We start from the raw sequence: 17,680 nt of genomic DNA on the forward strand, positions 1-17,680 counted from the left end.
AAAAAACTATGGCTCAGAATATGGAGACACTAAAACATCATATTTTTTTTGTTTCAAAAATGATATTATTGTGCAAAACTTACATAAATAAAAAAAAAGTATACATATTAGGTATCGACCGGCTCTATAAAAATATCACATGACCTAACCCCTCAGATAAACACCGTAAAAAATAAAAAATAAAAACTGTGCTAAATAAACCATTTTTTGTCACCTTACATCACAAAAAGTGTAATAGCAAGCGATCAAAAAGTCATATGCACCCCAAAATAGTGCCAATAAAACAGTCATCTCATGCCGCAAAAATCATACCCTACCCAAAGTAATCAAAAAAGAAATCATTGTGTAAAACTTACATAAATAAAAAAAAGTATACATATTAGGTATCGCAGCGTCCGTAATAACTTGCTCTATAAAAATATCACATGACCTAACCCTTCAGGTGAATACCGTAAAAAATAAAAACGGTGTAAAAAAAAAACATTTTTTGTCACCTGACATCACAAAAAGTGTAACAGCAAGCGATCAAAAAGTCACACGCACCCCAAAATAGTGCCAATAAAACCATCATCTCATCCCGCAAAAATCATACCCTACCCAAGGTAATCGCCCAAAAACTGAAAAAATTATGGCTCTCAGACTATGGAAACACTAAAACATGATTTTTTTTTGTTTCAAAAAAGAAATCATTGTGTAAAACTTACATAAATTAAAAAAAAGTATACATATTAGGTATCGCTGCATCCGTGACAACCTGGTCTATAAAAATATCACATGATCTAACCTGTCAGATGAATGTTGTAAATAACAAAAAATAAAAACGGTGCCAAAACAGCTATTTCTTGTTACTGTGCCTCACAAAAAGTGTAATACAGAGCAACCAAAAATCATATGTACCCTAAACTAGTACCAACAAAACTACCACCCTATCCCGTAGTTTCTAAAATGGGGTCACTTTTTTGGAGTTTCTACTCTAGGGGTGCATCAGGGGGGCTTCAAATGGGACATGGTTTCAAAAAAAACAGTCCAGCAAAATTTGCCTTCCAAAAACCGTATGGCATTCCTTTCCTTCTGCACCCTGCCGTGTGCCTGTACAGCGGTTTATGACCACATATGGTGTTTTTCTATAAACTACAGAATCAGGGCCATAAATATTGAGTTTTGTTTGGCTGTTAACCCTTGCTTTGTTACTGGGAAAAATGGATTAAAATGGAAAATTTGCCAAAAAATTTAAATTTTTAAATTTCATCTCCATTTGCCAATAACTCTTGTGGAACACCTAAAGGGTTAACAACGTTAGTAAAATCAGTTTTGAATACCTTGAGGGGTGTAGTTTCTTAGATGGGGTCATTTTTGCGTGGTTTCTATTATGTAAGCCTCGCAAAGTGACTTCAGACCTGGACTGGTCCCTATAAATTGGGTTTTTGAACATTTCTGAAAAATTTCAAGATTTGCTTCTAAACTTCTAAGCCTTGTAACATTCCCAAAAATAAAATATCATTCCCAAAATGATCCAAACATGAAGTAGACATATGGGGAATGTAAAGTAATAACTATTTTTGGAGGTATTACTATGTATTATAAAAGTAGAGAAATTGAAACTTGGAAATTGCTATTTTTTACAAATATTTGTTAAATTTGGTATTTTTTTTATAAATAAAAATGATTTTTTTTACTTCATTTTACTAGCGTCATGAAGAACTATATGTGACGAAAAAACAATCTCAGAATGGCCTGGATAAGTAAAAGCGTTTTAAAGTTATCAGCACTTAAAGTGACATTGGTCAGATTTGCAAAAAATGGCCTTAAGGTGAAATAGGGCTGAGTCCTTAAGGGGTTAATAAAACACTTTATTTTTTATTTTTTTATTTTTCATTTTACAGTTTGCATCCCCCATAAGGTCATACAAGACCTCTGGGGGACATTTAACTTCACTTTTTTTTCCCCCCACTATTGATTTCTCCTGTAACTGGGGCTGACATAATAGCCCCAGTTACAGGGGAAATACACCCCCCAGAAAGGCTGTACAGCAGTATACAGTGCTGTACACCCTCAGTGCAGGGCTGATCGAGGTCTGTGATCGAGCGCTTCCTGATCTGTATACACAGCGCTCATTGAGCGCTGTGTATACAGCGATCTAGAAGGCAGGGACACCAAGAAACGGTCCCTGCCTTCTCTCTGGGTTGCCCTGCTGTCACTGACAACGGGCTCCCTGCTCGGCAGCTGCAAGATTAGCGTGCAGCTGCCATCTCTGAATGGACATTCCAGAACGTCCATTCAGAGATAAACGACCGCCCATAGGACGTTTATAGTCAATGGGCGGTCGGGAAGTGTTAATAAAATACATTGCAGAGCTGCTCTAATTGCTTGATCTGTAGACCTTATTTCTAGTTCTAGGACAGTTCATAAATGCTCGACCTAAATTCTTGCCAGTTTAAAAAAATAATATTGTCACGGATGGTGTTGCAGAAAGCTGGAACTTATAAATAAACATCCGACTGGCTTGATCCCAAACTAACGAGCATATGGGTGAGCCCTATAAAACCACTGGAGCTCTCCCTGACTGCTATGCCCATGCTAAGGTTTTTATGGTAGACGATTGCATGCCCTCGTACCTTATACTATGTGACACCTGAAAACCCTATAATAGTGAGGGGACACGACCACTGAATCCCTGCACCTAATATGGACGGAGTCAGGGTCACCTACAATCAAGCCAGCAAGGAACACAAATAAAGGAAATAGACTTATCTGAGGAATCAGGAGAAGCAGCCTCCAGCAGTGAACACAATCCAGGAAGAAGTATAAACCGCAAAGTGAGGCAGTATGGGAGGGAATATAAAGGGAGACAATCAGTGCAAATAGGTGACAGCTGGGAGAAGGAAAGGAGATGAGAAAGTGAAACCAAAACAAAGAACATCATACAACAGGTAGAGAAGAATGTCTGCCAGATCTTCTCACAGAGCTGGCGGTGACAAATATATCTTAAGTGTTATATTTTATGTTCCAAATATTCTAGACAAAAATGTTGACATAAATTAAGACCTCACACAACACTAACAAAATGTAAAGTGAATGAACAAGGAAATAAAATAAAATCAATATTTGGCATGACCACCTTGCCTTCAAAACAGCATCCGTTCTTCTAATTACACAGCTTTTGAAAGAAAAGAACTTCTCAAAAGGGGGTTTGCTAACATCTTTCTGTGTGTTCAAATAATCTGTAGGAGGCCCTATCATCACTTTCAGGACTACATGTTCTTTTCTATGCTGAATATAGTCCATTATGACATGGGCTGTATGTTTGTGGTCCTTGTCATGCTGCAGAATAAATCTGGAGCTGTAACAGCAGCTGCTGTGCGTCGCGATCCCGGGTGCCGTATTCAACGGTGATCTGAGGCCGGTGCTTCACATTCACCTCTGCAGTGCTGGGCTCTGTCTGTGTGGGTGCTGTTGTTCTGGGATCCGCTCCACAGTTTGCTCTTAGCCCTTGCCACAGCATGCTTGCTGTTTGTTTCCTGCAGCACTTCCTTAAGGGCCGGCGCATGTCACTTCCTGGGCTTCATGGGTTAGGTCATGTGACATCGCTGACCTATCCTAGCCCTCCTGCGCATATATAAGGGGCTCAGCCCCCTTGCCAGATGCCTCAGTGTCAAGGTCCTTGTGTACTGCTGAGGTTCCTGTACTCCGCTTCTGTTCTTGTGTCCCTGACTCGTATCTGTATTCCTGGACTCTGCTATCTTTTATATCCCTACCTGCTTGGCTTGACTCTCCTGTTGCTGATCTGGATTGCCTAACCTGTGCCGCCTGCCCTGACCTTTTGCCTGTCTGACCACGCCTCTGCCTCATCCTTATATATAATTTTTTTAAACTGGCAAGAATTTAGGTCGAGCATTTATGAACTGTCCTAGAACTAGAAATAACGTCTACAGATCAAGCCATTAGAGAAGCTCTGCAATGTATTTCATTAACCACTTCCCGACCGCCCATTGACTATAAACGTCCTATGGGCGGTCGTTTATCTCTGAATGGACGTTCTGGAACGTCCATTCAGAGATGGCAGCTGCACGCTAATCTTGCAGCTGCCGAGCAGGGAGCCCGTTGTCAGTGACAGCAGGGCAACCCAGAGAGAAGGCAGGGACCGTTTCTTGGTGTCCCTGCCTTCTAGATTGCTGTATACACAGCACTCAATGAGCGCTGTGTATACAGATCAGGAAGCGTTCGATCACAGACCTCGATCAGCCCTGCACTAAGGGTGTACAGCACTGTATACTGCTGTACAGCCTTTCTGGGGGGGTAGTCATTGCAGAATCTCCACTCGCCGTTTTGTTTTGTCCCTTTCACTATGGGGCTGGACCACCCACTTTTAGACCTCTCAATCACCCTTAGCTCTATCCTACTCTGGACCTCCTTGGAAATGACCTTCTGGCGAGCTCCAGGGATCCCATACGGTTTTAAGTTCACATTCACTTGTTGATCCATGAGGATCTCATGTTCTATCACATTGGTACGCCTGGGGTTTTCCGTGAAGAGATCCTTATTCCTCTGCAGCAGTTCCCTACACTACTGTTTTTGGGAGGGGGATAGGGTCTCTGAAATCTTACCACAGCTTCAGGTGGGTCTCTCTCCTTCCAGGGTTTGATCAAATTGAAATAGTAGATCTGAAAGGGTTTCTTTTTCCCTGGCTGGTGTACCCTATAGTTGACCCTATAGAGAACAATGGGTATGGTAGAAGACATTCCCAGTCCCGCCCATCCTTCTCTATCACCTACCTCAGCATGTCCTTTAGGGTCTTATTAAATGCTCCACAATGCCATTCATCTGAGGATGGTAGACCGACGTACGCAGCTGAGTGACACTTAAAATTTTGCACAGTTCCCTAATCACCTTTGACATAAACGGTGTTCCCTGGTCTGTGAAAATCTCCTTGGGAATTCCCATTCGGGAGGAGACATAGAACAATTCCTGGCCAATATTTCTGGACGAGTGGTTCCATAGGGGAACAGCTTCTGGGTAACAGGTAGCGTAGTCAACGATTACGAGGATGTACTGATGCTCCCTAGCTGACTTCACCAACGCCCCTACCAGGTCCATTGCTATCCTTTCAAAGGGGACCTCAACGATTGGTAATGGGACCAGAGGGCTATGGTAGTGGGCTACCGGGGAAGTGACCTGGCAAACTGGACAAGATTGACAGAAATCCCTAATCTCTCTGTAACATCCTGGCCAATAAAATAATTGTAGACCCTCTGGAGTGTTTTGTCTGCACCTAGGTGACCACCCAACACATGGGAGTGGGCCATATTCATAACCATACGTCTATATGGTCCCGGGACTAGTAGCTTCTCTACCACTTCATCCCGTATCTTGGTTACCCGGTATGAAAGGCCCAGATTCAGGGCAAAGTGTGGAAACCGATGGTCGGTCCCGGGCTCCTGGGGAATCCCATTAAGGACCACCACATTCTCAAGTGTCCCTTTCAAGGACAAATCTCAGAGATGGGCCGTACCAAAATTTCCCCGGGACACCTCCAAGTCGGGGACATTTTCCTCTGTGGTAGCCTCTTCCTCATTGTCCCCTAGCAGGACAGTTGGAGGGAACTCCTGGGTTACCTCATGACTTCCACGCATCGGGTTGCCTGGTGTCACGGCTTGGTGGTAGGTTGCCTTAACACTTTCTTCGCGCATGTTTGTTGCCGGTGGCAACATGTTGTATTGCATGCGTGTGTGCTTTCCCTTTAGGACTGTTGCCCTTCCTTTCTGGTGTGCACGGGGTTAAGGTGTGAGCAATGTAGAGCTGGGTGTGGCCTCGGGTCTCTTCATATACTGTTGCTGTGAGACTGAGATCATTGTTATGTCTGCCTTGGTATGTGAAGGAGCTTGCTCCTTTCTCGGATGCTATCTGAGGGCCATCCTAGTTTTACATCGATGTCATCCCTTTGTCTCCTCTTTGTCCTTTTTCTACCCTATCTGTTGTTAAGTTTGGTGTGGGTTTGATTTGGAGATTTGTTATGTCTAGTTTTTAGTTAGATGTCTAATCTGTTATTTGTTGTTGTCCAGCATGTATGCTAGATATTCCCTTGATTGGCTATACCTCCGGTCCCTGGGGTTCTCTGGAGGGGGAACTACAACTCGGTTAAGCAGCGCTGTCTGGGTCCACCATGCATCCTGCCGCATGGTGGTCCAGGCAGTTACTACTGCTCCTGTGTTTGGTGTTGTTACTGAGTCCTCATTTGTGTGTTTGGGCTTCAGTGCTTTTCACAGGATCCAGTGGTTGTGGTGCGGATGACTCGTTCCTTTCTGTTATTGTGGGCAGGTAAGTGACATTGTGCACCTGTCAAGTTTGTCCTCTGCTGCTGTCTGTTCCTCTCCTTGCTGTTAGGCCTGCTGGAGACTCCGGTTCATCCATGTTGTGGATGAACTAGTAGTCTCCTTTTCCTGACTTTTATCCCAGGGATCATCAGGCCCAGTGAGGGTCTGAGGTTCCGGTGCATGAGCCCTCCTACCTTTTGGGTCCGCTCATACAGTTAGGAGGTCAGGGCGAAGATTAGGGACGCTTTAGGAGGTGACCTGCTCCCTGATCCCATTATCCAGGCCTTGTTTCCAAATTCCCGACATTTTACGGTGGGGAGTTTCTCCCACTCCCCACCGTGACACCTGGACCTTCTGGGTGATTTGGCATAGTTGTCTTTGCCCACAGGTCCCAGAACAGGGGGCAGTCACGACCAATAATAGCATCATGCAGTAAGCGTTTCACCACCCCCACATTGTGCGTCAGGGTACCCCAGACTGTCTCCAGAGTAACCTGTGCCACCGGGTAAACTCTGGTGTCCCCGTGAATACACATGACCTTCAGATTTTTCCCAGGGGTCAACACATCAGGAAGCGAGGCCAAGTCCAACAGTCCTGAGACAAGATTCCCATTGATTGTTAGTGTACACATCTGGGGTCCCTCCCCCTTGGTTGGTATGGCTCTGCAAACTGGCTGTGCGAAGAGGGAACTGTGCCAGCCCACAGAAAAGTCCATGGGCTCTGTGGTGAGGGGACACTGGGCTACCATGTGACCCAGGGCCCAACATCTCCAGAAAATGATTTCCCGAGGAATTCCTTCGTTCTCTGGATCTGGCATCCCCTTGACCCTCTCGAGTGGGCTTGGCCCCCAGTCTCTAACTGTCTGAGTCTTTTAGGACCCCCAATAGGGTGAATTCAGGTTGTCTGGAATGCCCAGGGACTTCTCCATAGCATGGAATCTCTCCACCAGTCCCACCAGGTCATCTGCCATCTGGGGGTCACCCTGTGCAACCCAGCACTGGATGGATTGGGGAAGGGAGTGCATGAACCCGTCCATGACACACGCTCCACCATTTCAGCCGGGGAGCAGATCTCTGGCTGCAACTTCTTCTGAACTAGATGTAGCAAGTCAAACAGCTGGGATTTCTGAGGTTTGTCCAGGCTATAGGCCCAGTACTGTACCCTCTGGGCCCCAACCGCCATGGTAACGCCAAGCCATGCCAGAATCTCAGCTTTTAAATTGGGGTACTCTTTAGCTTCCTGCAGGACAAGATCATAATATGCCATTTGGGGCTCTCCAGTTAAATACGGGGCCAGGACTTCGGCCCACAGATCCAGCGGTAGCTTCTCCCGGTCAGCCACCCGCTCGAACACAGTGAGGAAAGCCTCGATGTCATCCTCCAGTGTCATCTTCTGCAAGGCTGCTCTCACAGTCCTCCTGACACGATGACCATCATCCTGAGTGGGCGGAGTTGGACTGCTGGATGAGCAGTTTGTTGGTCTCCTGCTGGGCTTGCATGGCCTCTGTATGCGCCTTCTGTTGCTGGGCACTCATCTGCTGTCGCTGTAAGTTTGCCTGCACCAGGTGCTTAAAGGGGTCCTCCGGGAATTAAGAAAATGAAAATACTTAAATATTACTTCATAATAAATATATTTCCAGATACCTTTCATTATATATTATGGCTCGTTTTGTCGGAGGAGCAATTATCAGGGGAAACAAATTGCCCGCTGTTATATTAGTTCACACAAAACCTGTCCTAATCACACAGGAGGACAAGTTAATTCACAACACTGAGGTAAAGAGCTGTCTCATCCTCCTCCCTTCTCTTTTTGTCAGTGATTATGATTAGAGATGAGCGAATTTCCGGTTGTGAAATTCGTTTGTGATTCGTTTTGTGGTAAAAGGTGAATTGCATTATGGATTCCGTTACCATGGACCATAACGCAATTATATGACAGAATGCATAACGGAATGCCTATAGAGGCATTCCGTTATTCATTCCGTCATAATAGAAGTCTATGAGCTGCATAACGGATCCGTCCCGTTTCCGTTATGCAGGAGAGTAAACCAGTAAACGAAGCGTGAGCTAATTTCTAAATTTGAAATTTGCTAATCTCTAATTATGATCCTGAATACAACTGATAAGAACTTTAGCTGAATCTCTGGTGAATTTAGTTCAGAGGAGACACTAAGTACAGAGAGGACGGACAGTACAGACTGTGGCGATATCGAGCTGTGGTAATGGAGACTGCATACAAGTGCTGCTGCTCATTACCCCCACCCTCCTCTCTGTACTTCATGTCTCCTATCATTTCCATTCCCACAGACCAGAGAGGAGGTTGAGGCAGCTCTTCAGCTTAGTGTTGGGAAGTATCTTGTCCTCCTGTGTGATTAGGACAGGTTCTGTGTGTACTGGCAGGACAGCGGCCATTTTATTTCTCCCAGTGATTGCTCCATAGACCAAACTAGCCACTCTAACTAATGAAAGGTATTTGGGAATACATTTATTAGAAAGTAATATTTAAGTATTTTCAATTTCTTAATTCCCAGAGAACCCCTTTAATCACCTCCTCCATGGCGGATGACTTGGTTTGGCTCTGTGTTGCGGCTTTGACCCAGGACATGTAGTTCGTCCGCGAGTTTATGCACGCATCCTCCACCAATTTGTGGCGATCAGCTCAAATGGTGACTTCAGATATAGTTCAAACAATTGTCTTTTTATTTTGTCCAAAACTGACTCAACAAATACTTGCTTACTTCAGCATGTAAACATACAAAAAACACAGTCCATGTGAAGTGGTCTGACTTACAGCCCTCTGTAGTTCCTGGTTTCCACCACCAGCTTGAGGGGGAAAAGACTTGGCAATTACAGGCTTCTCCGCTGAAATACTCCACACAGCTGTACTCCCATTTTATCACACTTCCAGACTAGGAACCACACCTCCAGCTCTCCTGGGCTTCCTAGCTTAGATAGGCCAGCCAAAACCTGGTCTGGATACGTGAGAGTAGTCATCCCACTGCTCTTTGACTACTCCAATGAAACGCAGCCCGGATCAGCTGCATCCAGCAGCTAAACTACTACTAACAAGTGTCAGTAACCTAGGGTTACTGACAAAACGTTACTAGTTCATTTCACCGAGGCCAGGCACCTCGGTGACACGTATCTATCGTCTACTATGGCACCTTGTGCCTTCTCAGATTATATAAAGAGACAGAAGGATTAGGGCAAGCCTATATCCACAGAAGATCTGTGGTTAGTACTCCAAGATGTTTGAAACAACCTCCCTGCCAAGTTCCTTTAAAAACTGTGTAAGTGTACCTAGAAGAATTGGAGCTGTTTTGAAGGGTCATCACACAAGTATTGATTTGACTTAGATTTATTGTTTCTTCATTCACTTTGCATTATGTTAGTTGATAAACTATTTTTCAACCCATTCTTACTTTTTCCACATCTTCCTAAAACCTTTGCACAGTACTGTATGTATGTGTATATATTATATCCTGCATGTAATAATAAGGAGGACACTACAGAAAAGTGAACTGTACAGACCAAGAAATAGTGCCTTAGTGGGCAGTATGAAAACAGGATTTTAGGATATTTTTAAAATATAGATAGTGACATGAAAAATAAAAAAAATCACCAAACAAAAACGTGTGGGGTCATTTATCAAACTGGTGTAAAGTAGAACTGGCTTAGTTGCTCATAGCAACCAATTAGATTCCACCTTTCATTTTTGACAGATCCTTTGGAAAATGAAAGGTGGAATCTGATTGGTTGCTATGTGAAACTAAGCCAGTTCTACTTTACACCAGTTTGATAAATGACCCCCTTGATTTAAATAATAGTTTGTTTGACGTAGGCTGATTGTTACAGTATCATAGGAATAGGTAAATACAAGATTACATGAAATCCTATTTAAATATAACACAAAGACTGGTATGAACATCGTCCAAGTAGCTCCCATACCAGACAGTGTCCGACAAAAAAAGATTAAATTCAGAATAAATGCATGTTTCTTCAAACTGAGCCATATATAGAATGGATAAAGTAGGACAAAACAATTTATTGTTAAAAGAAAATAGTTTAGTTAATAAAAAAAAAATCACTTTCAGTGTGTATTAAGCCCTTCCCGACCAGAGTCAGTACGGCTCTGGCCGGGACTCTAAAGATGGCATCCGCTTGCGAGTGGGCGCCATAGCCACTGGGTACCTGCTGTTTTAAACTGCAAGTATCCGGGACTAGTGTCTGTGATCGGCTGACTTTTAACACTACAGATGCCGTGGTCAGATGTGACTACGGAGTCTGAACTCACAAGAACCCAGAAGCTTGCACTTCCGGGTGTTCTCCGGCTCCCCCCGACGATATTCAGGGTAGCTGTATGCAGTGTGGAGCAGCCTCTGTACTCCTGAGTGACAAGAGGCTGCCATACATTAGTTCCTATGGAGCCACTGTCTGTGGCAGGGCTCCATAGGAGTACAGTCTATTTCTCATTCAAGCCAATGCTGATGATTGCTTGTTAGTTCCCTATGGGGAGTTTAAAAATAAAAAATAAATCAAATCACCCCCCTTTTGCCATGTAAAATAGTTACTATAATATTAGTAACATCTGTCCATCTAGTTCAGCCTGTTATCCTGCAAGTTGATCCAGAGGAAGGTAAAAAAAAAAAACTGAGGTAGAAGCCAATTTTCCTCACTTTAGGGGAAAAAAATTCCTTCCCGACTCCAGTCAGGCAATCAGAATAACTCCCTGGATCAACAACCCCATTCTTGTAGCTATAGCCTGTAATATTATTACACTCCAGAAATACATCCAGACCCCTCTTGAATTACTTTAGTAAATTCAGCATCACCACTAGGGATTTACATAATACTTCGTTTGAATGCTGTACTGAGCAAGCACTCCGTACAGTATTAGAATGTATTGGCTCCTATGAGCCTCCTATGAGCCGACTTCTCATAATAACTTCATAAATTTAATTCTATTGTAAAAAAAAACATTTCCCGAACTCGGGTACCTTGGAACCGAACCAGAGTTCGGGAAATGTTTTTTTACAATAGAAATTAATTTATGAAGTTATTATGCGAAGTCTCGCAAGACTTCGCGAAGTAATAACTTCGGCTCATAGGAGCCAATACATTCTAATACTGTACGGAGCGCCCCCGCGCTATGCAGTATTCAAACAAAGTATTATGCGAATCGACTTTGGATGTTTCATCTGAAGTCGATTCGCTCATCCCTAATCACCACTTCCTCAGGCAGAGAGTTCCATAGTCTCACTGCTCTTACCATAAAGAATCCTCTTCTATGTTTGTGTACAAACCTTCTTTCCTCCAGACGCAGAGGATGTTCCCCTCGTCACAGTCCTGGGGATAAATAGATGATGAGAGAGATCTCTGTACTGACCCCTGATATATTTATACTATATTTATACATAGTAATTAGATCTCCCCTTAGTCGTCTTAGTTGTGAATAAACCAAATTTTTATAATCTTTCTGGGTACTGTAGTCTCCAGTTGCCCTTCTCTGAACACTCTCCAGCTCTGAGAGATGAGCAATAAAAAATACACAATATGTGCATCACCGTGTGCGAAAACGCCTATATTATTAAAATATGAAAATATTTATCCCAAACGTCAAACGGTGAAACAGAAAAAAATTAAATAAATGGCCGATTCATGGATTTTGTTTTTTAGCACTTCACCTCTCACAAAAAATTTAATAAAAAGAGATCAAAAAGTCATAAACACCCCAAAATGGTATCAATGAAAAGTACAGACGCCTAGCAAAAAATAAATAAATCCAATAAGCTTCTCGTTGTTTTAGAAGGCATACATGGTTGCCACCTTGTGTTGGTCATTGTACTTGCTTTCTAATCTGGAACTGCAGTTGAGCGATGGTGGAAAGTGGAAGACAGTTTTTTATAAAAAAAAATTTTACTTCTGATAGTTCATTTGTGGTTGATTCTATTGTGAATGGGTTGTGTGGTTTCTCCTACATAGAGGAGACTACAGTGGCACTTGATGAGGTAAACCACAATTGACGAGTCGCAAGTGAAATTTTTTTTTTACAGGAAACGATTTACCCATATGTCAGTGTATAATCTGGTCTCCTTTGATGATGTTGAAGCAACAGCTACACTGGAGGCATGGATTTGTGCCCTGGCATTGTGTCCTTAAGAAGGGCTGTTGGTTGGATGTGCTAACTATGTCGGCTTTAACTAATTGGTCTTTCAGATTCTGTGGTCATTTGAGGCACATCAGGGGTGGGGATTGGAAGGGTGAGATGGAGGGGTATGTTTCCTTCAGTAGTAGCCAATGTTTTTTTTATAATTCTTGTACGTACGTACAAATGGAACGCGGTATGGGGTGTCTCTATTCTGGTTGTTATTGGTTGGGTGATGGGTGTGGAACAAAAGCGTATTTGGGTAACCTTGTTCGTTGAACTTAGAAGCCATGGTGTGGAGTTATGTCTGTCGGGTATTGGGTTCAGAGACAATACGAGAGTCTTTTTTTGTTTCACAGGCGTAGCAGCTGATGTAGAGTAGAAAGCCGTTGTGGTCAGTCTGTTAAGTGTATAAGTCTGTACTGATGTTACCTGCTTCGTTTTTGAGCACCTTGGTATCAAGAAAACTGATGGAATGAGTATCGGTATTGAGGTTAAATTGTAGTTCTGGTCTAGTGTTGTTGAGCATTTTGGTGAATTGGATGAGTAAGTCATTCCACATGCAGAAAATAATCATCAATAAATCTAAGTCAGAAAATGGCATGTTGTTGCAAAGGGCTTATTGTATATATATGTGATTCTTTGAAGTGTGCCATATATCTGTTGGCGTAAGGGAGTGCTACATTTTCACTCATGGCGGTACCAAATGTTTGCATAGAGGAAGAAGATGTCTCTCAAGACGATATTGAGTAATTTGAGGACTAACTTATGGTATTCTGGTTATGTTCAGATTGTGAACCTATATATAGCCCAAAACAAGTTCAGGGCCCACCCCTGATTATAGCATGAAAACCGACCAAAAGGAGTGGGTCAATATAGTACAAAGAACACCAATGGTACCAAAGTAGTCCAAAATAGCATAATTTTATTAGAAAATCACAAAAACGCACATGATTGACACAAGTCACACAAAGACATTTAACACAGGTCACAATACATATTAAAAACCAACAGGACCGATGGTGAACTGCTGGTATATATTATAATAAAGTGCACGTGCAAAAATCTTGATTGGTTATGAGTAGAAAGGTATATTAGACCTGAGCGCTATGGCTCCAAAATTGCATCATACAACCCATATGCATATATTGTACAACAGATACCAATTTTGGGGGTGATAATACACGCCACAAAGGCTAACTGAGGCAATATGGTAACTACAATTAAAATAGGCACATAGAAAATACTGACCAAGCAACTGAATATACCACGCAGCAACACCACCGGTCCGCTCCCCAACGCACGTTTCGCGTTCAGCTTTTTCAAGGGGTACTGGCTGGTGTGATGAGGATAGTCCCTTAAATAGGTGGAACAGCTATGTCCTATTTGCTGATCGGCAGTCATTCATCAGATCACCAATCTCATTGGCTGGCCTGTTATCCGTCTGTTTCGACTCACCTGAATACTATCAAATGGCGGATGCCCTCTACATGGCGCTGGGCAGTCTGCCATGAACGCCGCGCCGCGCCCAGCCGGTCCGGAGGAGGACAGTCACGCAATTACTGCGCGATGATCGTCATCCAGGAGCGGCAGGCGGCGCCCCAGCCCGGCGCATGCGCAGACCGTCGGGCGCACCGCAACCGCCATATTGGTTGAGGGCATCTGGATCGGTCACTATCTAAATGGTATACCACAAGACCATACTTGCAATATTTGAACTCAATACAAATAACCCACAGTTTAGCAATTTGTATAAATGTATAATAACACCATTAAGTATATTTCAAATACAATATAAAATATGTCGATACAATACCCTCAGGGCAGGGGCGGCACACATAGACATCTGACATAGAAGAGGATTCTTTATGGTAAGAGCAGTGAGACTATGGAACTCTATGCCTGAGGAAGTGGTGATTAGGGATGAGTGAATCTACTTCAGATGAAACATCCAAAGTCGATTCGCATAATACTTTGTTTGAATGCTGCATGGAGCGGGCGCTCCGTACAGTATTAGAATGTATTGGCTCCTATGAGCCGACTTCTCATAATAACTTCATAAATTAAATTCTATTGTAAAAAAAAACATTTCCCGAACTCGGGTACCTTGGAACCGAACCAGAGTTCGGGAAATGTTTTTTTACAATAGAAATTAATTTATGAAGTTATTATGCGAAGTCTCGCAAGACTTCGCGAAGTAAAACCTTCGGCTCATAGGAGCCAATACATTCTAATACTGTACGGAGCGCCCGCTCCATGCAGTATTCAAAGTATTATGCGAATTGACTTTGGATGTTTCATCTGAAGTCGATTCGCTCATCCCTAATCACCACTTCCTCAGGCAGAGAGTTCTATAGTCTCACTGCTCTTACCATAAAGAATCCTCTTCTATGTTTGTGTACAAACCTTCTTTCCTCCAGACGCAGAGGATGTTCCCCTCGTCACAGTCACAGTCCTGGGGATAAATAGATGATGAGGGAGATCTCTGTACTGACCCCTGATATATTTATACTATATTTATACATAGTAATTAGATCTCCCCTTAGTCGTCTTAGTTGTGAATAAACCTAATTTTTATAATCTTTCTGGGTACTGTAGTCTTAGTTGCCCTTCTCTGAACACTCTGAAGCTCTGAGAGATAAGCAATAAAAGATACACAATATGTGCATCACCGTGTGCGAAAACGCCTATATTATTAAAATATGAAAATATTTATCCCAAACGGCGAAACCGAAAAAAAAAAAAAAAAATGGCCGATTCATGTTTTTGGTTTTTTTTAGCACTTCACCTCTCACTAAAAATGTAATAAAAAGAGATCAAAAAGTCATACACACCCCAAAATGGTATCAATGAAAAGTACAGACGCCTAGCAAAAAATAAATAAATCCAATAAGCTTCTCGTTGTTTTAGAAGGCGTACATGGTTGCCGCCTTGTGTTGGTCATTGTACACTGCTCAAAAAAATAAAGGTAACACAAAAATAACACATCCTAGATCTGAGTTAATTAAATATTCTTCTGAAATACTTTGTTCTTTACATAGTTGAATGTGCTGACAACAAAATCACACAAAAATTAAAAATGGAAATAAAATTTTTCAACCCATGGAGGTCTGGATTTGGAGTCACACTCAAAATTAAAGTGGAAAAACACACTACAGGCTGATCCAACTTTGATGTAATGTCCTTAAAACAAGTCAAAATGAGGCTCAGTAGTGTGTGTGGCCTCCACGTGCCTGTATGACCTCCCTACAACGCCTGTGCATGCTCCTGATGAGGTGGCGGACGGTCTCCTGAGGGATCTCCTCCCAGACCTGGACTAAAGCATGTGCCAACTCCTGGACAGTCTGTGGTGCATTGTGACGTTGGTGGATAGAGCGAGACATGATGTCCCAGATGTGCTCAATTGGATTCAGGTCTGGGGAACGGACGGGCCAGTCCATAGCATCAATGCCTTCGTCTTGCAGGAACTGCTGACACACTCCAGCCACATGAGGTCTAGCATTGTCTTGCATTAGGAGGAACCCAGGGCCAACCGCACCAGCATATGGTCTAACAAGGGGTCTGAGGATCTCATCTCGGTACCTAATGGCAGTCAGGCTACCTCTGGCGAGCACATGGAGGGCTCTGCGGCCCTCCAAAGAAATGCCACCCCACACCATTATTGACCCAATGCCAAACCGGTCATGCTGGAGGATGTTGCTGGCAGCAGAACGTTCTCTACGGCGTCTCCAGACTCTGTCACGTCTGTCACATGTGCTCAGTGTGAACCTGCTTTCATCTGTGAAGAGCACAGTGGCGAATTTGCCAATCTTGGTGTTCTCTGGCAAATGCCAAACGTCCTGCACGGTGTTGGATGTAAGCACAACCCCCACCTGTGGACGTCGGGCCCTCATATCACCCTCATGGAGTCTGTTTCTGACCGTTTGAGCAGACACATGCACATTTGTGGCCTGCTGGAGGTCATTTGGCAGGGCTCTGGCAGTGCTTCTCCTGTTCCTCCTTGCACAAAGGCGGAGGTAGCGGTCCTGCTGCTGGGTTGTTGCCCTCCTACGGCCTCCTCCATGTCTCCTGATGTACAGGCCTGTCTCCTGGTAGCGCCTCCATGCTCTGGACACTACGCTGACAGACACAGCAAACCTTCTTGCCACAGCTCGCATTGATGTGCCATCCTGGATAAGCTGCACTACCTGAGCCACTTGTGTGGGTTGTAGACTCCGTCTCATGCTACCACTAGAGTGAAAGCACCGCCAGCATTCAAAAGTGACCAAAACATCAGCCAGGAAGCATAGGAACTGAGAAGTGGTCTGTGCTCACCACCTGCAGAACCACTCCTTTATTGTGGGTGTCTTGCTAATTGCCTATAATTTCCACCTGTTGTCTATCCCATTTGCACAACAGCATGTGAAATTGATTGTCACTCAGTGTTGCTTCCTAAGTGTACAGTTTGATTTCACAGAAGTGTGATTGACTTGGAGTTACATTGTGTTGTTTAAGTGTTCCCTTTATTTTTTTGAGCAGTGTACTTGCTTTCTAATCTGGAACTGCAGTTGAGCGATTGTGGAAAGTGGAAGCCAGTTTTTTATTGATTTTTTTTTACTTCTGATAGTTCATTTGTGGTTGATTCTATTGTGAATGGGTTGTGTGGTTTCTCCTACATAGAGAAGACTACAGTGGCACTTGATGAGGTAAACCACAATTGACGAGTCGCAAGTGAAAAAAACTTTTTACAGGAAACGATTTACCCATATGTCGGTGTACAAACCGGATTCCAAAAAAGATGGGACACTATACAAATCGTGAATAAAAACTGAATGCAATGATGTGGAGGTGCCAACTTCTAATATTTTATTCAGAATAGAACATAAATCACGGAACAAAAGTTTAAACTGAGAAAATGTACCATTTTAAGGGAAAAATATGTTGAATCGGAATTTCATGGTGTCAACAAATCCCCAAAAAGTTGGGACAAGGCCATTTTCCCCACTGTGTGGCATCTCCCCTTCTTCTTACAACACTCAACAGACGTCTGGGGACCGAGGAGACCAGTTTCTCAAGTTTAGAAATAGGAATGCTCTCCCATTCTTGTCTAATACAGGCCTCTAACTGTTCAATCGTCTTGGGCCTTCTTTGTTGCACCTTCCTCTTTATGATGCGCCAAATGTTCTCTATAGGTGAAAGATCTGGACTGCAGACTGGCCATTTCAGTACCCGGATCCTTCTCCTAC

General features: G+C 43.3%; 1 protein-coding gene across 1 annotated transcript in view; it reads left to right on the top strand.

Moving 5' to 3' along the window:
* Positions 1–17,680, top strand: part of L3MBTL2 (L3MBTL histone methyl-lysine binding protein 2) — an 837,765-nt gene that overhangs the window by 734,270 nt on the left and 85,815 nt on the right. The gene's annotated exons all lie outside the window — the stretch shown is intronic.

Source organism: Bufo bufo, chromosome 9 (genome assembly GCF_905171765.1).
Source record: "Bufo bufo chromosome 9, aBufBuf1.1, whole genome shotgun sequence".
Taxonomy (NCBI): domain Eukaryota; kingdom Metazoa; phylum Chordata; class Amphibia; order Anura; family Bufonidae; genus Bufo; species Bufo bufo.